The sequence below is a fragment of the Atta colombica genome, unplaced genomic scaffold (genome assembly GCF_001594045.1).
Source record: "Atta colombica isolate Treedump-2 unplaced genomic scaffold, Acol1.0 scaffold294, whole genome shotgun sequence".
NCBI classification, from domain to species: domain Eukaryota; kingdom Metazoa; phylum Arthropoda; class Insecta; order Hymenoptera; family Formicidae; genus Atta; species Atta colombica.
In genome coordinates this window covers 204,973-209,980 of record NW_017259397.1, presented here as the reverse complement: position 1 = coordinate 209,980, position 5,008 = coordinate 204,973, and the positions used below count along the sequence as shown (strand labels likewise).

The window sequence follows — 5,008 nt, the reverse complement described above, 5'->3', positions numbered from 1 at the left end:
GTGGGCGCACGCACACACGCGCGATATTCCATTCTTTATTTCTCTAACCTACTATTTGACATATGTGATATATGCACATATATACATATATCACATATATAATATAAAGTATTCTTTTATATTTTGCGAAAAGTTAAAACTAAATCTAATTAAATAATACACACACACACAACAAATATATATATATATTGGATTTTTATTATCAAAAATAACTTGTTGTTACAAAACAATAAAACATTTCATGAAGTGTGAATGAAAATTTTATTAAAAATAATTTCTATTTATTTTTATTAAAAAATTAAAAAATTCGTTCTTTTTTTAGTAATTATTGTAATGTATTTAAATTTTTTTTTTAGCAGAAAAGACTTACTTCAAATACATACATAATTCTTTTGAGTTAATGCAATGCGAGTGATTGTAAAATTATTTTTAATAATGAAAATACAAATTCAATTTTTCTATCATCAGAAAAAACCGATTTGAAAAAATAATATAACGATTTCAAAGTAAACTGAAATTTTAAACTAAATTGAAAAAATAAATTTATAGGAATAACAAAAATATTTTTACGAATCTTAGCTAATATTTTATTAAATGTTATGTATATTTTTTGTTCGTATATATAATTTTTATATAATCTTCTGTTACAATTTTACTTGAATATGAATTACTTTGCTTAATAACAATTGGTATAAATAAATTTTTGTTACTTTTATTTAATCTACACATCATTTTTCTTGACAATATTTTAAGACTTTTACTTATTTTTTTAATCAAAAAAACTTATTTTTTCTGAGGCATGTAACTATTTAAATATAAGATACGTACATATTATCTAAAAGAAAGGCAACTACCTATTTAATAAGTGAGAATAATGTCGTATGTGCAAGTAAAATATTAATTTATATAAAATATTAATTTATATCGTAACACATTTGATATTAGTCAATTCTTAAAATTCCTGTTATTTTCTTCATATCTTATACTAGACACACACACACACACACACACACACACACACACACACACACATATAATATTAGTTTTACTATATGTAAAAAGGTAAAATTAGATTTTGAAGTATGTAAATTTAAAACCAATTTGTATATACATTTTGATGACGCTCACGTGTATACAACATGAAATAGAATATATAAGTAAAAAAATAGTTGATGATTAAGTTTTATATTTGATGAATTCTTCTTCTATTGTATTCAAAAATGCAATAGTGAAATCTTTGAAAAGGATACGCGCGCGCGCGCGCACACACACACACACACACACACACACACACACACACACACACACACACATTCATAGATTTATTCAACACATTATTTTCACGCCATTATTAAGCATTATATAATAAAACTAACGCGATTACACGGTTCGTATTTTTTATTGATTCTTCGAGATAAAAAAAAAAGAAATTCTAACTGGTTTTTAAAGAAATTTTGAAAGATAGGCGGTTAAATGTTTGCATAGGGAGAAATAACAAGCGATGCGTTAATAAAATTCCTATGTAATATCTTAGACAAAAATATGAATATGTCGGAGAAACATCGAAACTTGTATGGCTTGTACACTCGTTTGACTATTCGATCTGCTAAGCTATAATCCAAAACTGTTTTCTACACGAGAGAATGATCTCATAGCCATATCGCTAACATAGAAGGGTTTATGCGCATTTGCTCCATACGAGGGCAGAGCGTGTCATGCTACGTTTCAAGACCCCAAAGTATGTTACAGGATCAGCTGTAGTACGATGCACTATGCCTTTGTATGAATCAAGTATGCATTGGTTTTAGCTAACGAGACAACGAGGTATGACAAGACTACTATGTGGCGTGGAGCTGAGTGTGTTTTTAGCTCAACTGTTGCGTCCTTCATCAAACACATGTATATACGTAATATACTTTGCTACGTGTACATATAAATGATATATAGATAGTAAAGCAGGGAAATACTACGCACTGTATTATTATATGATGTATATAGAAAGTCAGTTGTAATTTTGCATCAATTCTGTAATAATGTTTGATAAACGCGACAGTATGAAGTATTAATATCCCGCAGTATTTGTCATTTTACCAAAGGTTTCACATTTTTCAATTTTTGTTTTAACTCTGCAATAATTTGCCGCTCTTAAAATGATATCTGTTTTATGATATTGATATCTAAAAATCTGTGCATTTTAGATTTCTCATTTTATTCCCAATTATTTTTATTTTATATTATTTGTTCTTGGGCGAATTTGTACAATGTGAAATTATTATGTTGATAATGTGATATTTTTTTCTAATGAGGATCTTTGTACACATTACATACATTTTTTTCAACAAGAAATACGTCGCACAGTTTCGATAGCATATAGTTTCGTTTCTTTTTATTTATTTTTTTTAATTAAAAACATTATGTGTGTGTATATATATATATATATATATATATATACATAAAATACACACACAGTGAGTGCAAAAAGTATTCGTACAGAGAAAATATTTTTTAAAAAAACTTAATTTTTAAAAAGTAAATATTATCCAGCGAGAAATGAATCATCGAATTGATGTCGAATCGATGATTTCAACATTAATTCGACGTCGATTCGATTTAATTGACGATCATTTCTTAGTTGGTAATTAACAATTTATTCATAAATAATAAAATAGGCTATATGTTTCTTAAAATTATATATATCAAAAAGATGTGTATTAATTATAGAAAATATATTATCTGAAAAATAAGCGAAAATTAAAAATTCTGTTGTTTGGATGCTCAAAAAGTATTCGTACAGTCGAGAAATTTAGCTTTTAAAATCAGGAATACATGCAAGCTCGTTTGTTTATGTTAAAACAGAATATATTTATTGTATAAAATTGCTAATTAATGTTTATTTTTTACAAGTAAGACTTTTTATAAATAATTTCCTTGTACGAATATTTTTTACTCTCACTGTATATAAAATCATTAAGATAATTACATTCAATATGCAAACATGATGACGAATTTTTATTTTTTAGAATTGATTGAAAGCCGCCTTTGTTGCGTGCTTGCGCGCGCGCGCACACACAAACACAACCACAGTCCAAGTGCAATCAATTTGATATCGCATTTGATACATGCATTCCTTGATAAGTCAATTTGTAATGTAATTCATTTTTTAATTTATTAGTCAACGAAACATTTGCAGCATTAAGTCTCGATTGTCTCATCTTTTGTAAATTTTACCTATTAAGTAAATCCGGCAATCCGCACATATGATTGGATAATCTTGCTACTTACCCAACAGGTAAAATTTATCAAAGAGTGGAACACCGGGCCTGAATGGATTACATTCTCCTTATCTTTTTTTTTCTCTGTTTTTTCATTCGCATGCGTGCACGTGCGCGCATTACAATCACATACATCGACAGGCAATCTCTTTATATAAACATTTATCTACTTACAAACATTGTTAATCAAGATTTATTACTCCAAATTTCAAACCAAATTTCATAAATCAAACAATTATTTATTGGCAAAAAAAGCTGTCATACGAAAAAGACTGCAGTCACATATTCTGAATTATTTTTTTATTTGTAGAATATACAAAATAGAAATAACGCACATTATGTAATTTATCAGTGTGAAATTATACTTGAATATACAATCATAGTTTCCTTTTTATCAATAATATAAGAAAGAGAAAGATACACTTGTCACAATGCAATGCACAATACGATAAATTTCGCTTATGATTATAGCAGTCTTTCGATATATGTACACTGCCATTACTGAAAATCTAGTGCATACTATAAATTTCAGTACTGCAGTGAATAACGGAACCTGTGTAGTGCGCGCGCGCGCGCACACACACACGCACACCAGAGTATATACATGAGCAAAATTTGTGCAAAATTCAACATCTACATGTATGATATACTCGCGCAATAGAATTTGTAAACGAGCTCCATTATTTTACTCATTTTCGTCGCTGTTTCATTCTCATAATAAAAAGTGTGATAAACCGTACTTGAGAGATTATATATATATATATATATATATATAAAATCTCTCAAGTAGAGATATATATACACATCAAAAATTTAATCGATTCGATATTACTTGGTAAACGAAAAATTAAAATTCACTGCAGTCTTTTAAAAGTTTTTGAGCTATAGCACTCTTGACGAATAACATCGTACTTACATACGAAGCGATGCGAACGCGAATCTGAATGATTAGGTGACGATAATCGTGAAGCTTAAAGTACACTTCTTTTTCTATCCTCTCTCTCTCTCTCTCTCCCCCCCCCCCTCTCTCTCTCCTATCGTCATTCACATTTTTGTTCACAGCATTCATCAATCAATAGTTCTGTTTCGTTAGCATTCGTTCATTTCTGTCTGTGCAACTATAAAAAATAAATCTCCAATTTTCATCATCGATACTAACTTACAAGAAGCATCTCGTCCGTCTCGTCTTGTCGGCACTGGTCCGCGATAATAAACCGCTCGCAGTTCAAAATGGCGTTCGTCCGAGCCTAATGTGAAAATAACAGCGGAAACGGAGAAAGGCAACTCGAGGCGGCAACTGCGCCGTTCTTTGCGATAATCGCGCCCAGCAACCTGCTGGCTGCTGCTGCGCCGATGTATACCACTTGCTCCAATGGCGTATGCGCAGCAATTTCGATTTTCCCATACCCGCCTGTGGTATTTATAAGCGCACGCGCGTGCGACATACCCACCCACCTACAATACATACAGAGTTTACTTCTCTTTACGATCGATATTTATTATCGATACCTATTCTTCTCCGACTAAACACTAACCCATGATGACAACAAATGAACAACAAGAAGACGGAAATATAGCTATTGCGGCTATTCAAATTTTTAACACACGACTTTTTAAGACGTGATGCACGTATATATATATACACACACATATGCACGCACATACATATGTATATATGTATGTATGTATGTATGTATGTATGTATGTATGTATGTATGTATGTATGTATGTATGTA

General features: G+C 30.1%; 1 protein-coding gene and 1 long non-coding RNA gene across 4 annotated transcripts in view; one reads left to right on the top strand and one right to left on the bottom strand.

Moving 5' to 3' along the window:
* LOC108690104 overlaps positions 1-4,945 on the bottom strand; it is an 11,700-nt gene extending 6,755 nt beyond the window's left edge. The window contains exon 1 of the long non-coding RNA XR_001931862.1: positions 4,436-4,945. This is a non-coding gene — a long non-coding RNA (uncharacterized LOC108690104). The remainder of the gene's footprint in view (positions 1-4,435) is intronic.
* The window catches only part of LOC108690103 (paired amphipathic helix protein Sin3b), a 17,793-nt gene that overhangs the window by 10,132 nt on the left and 2,653 nt on the right, over positions 1-5,008 (top strand). The gene's annotated exons all lie outside the window — the stretch shown is intronic.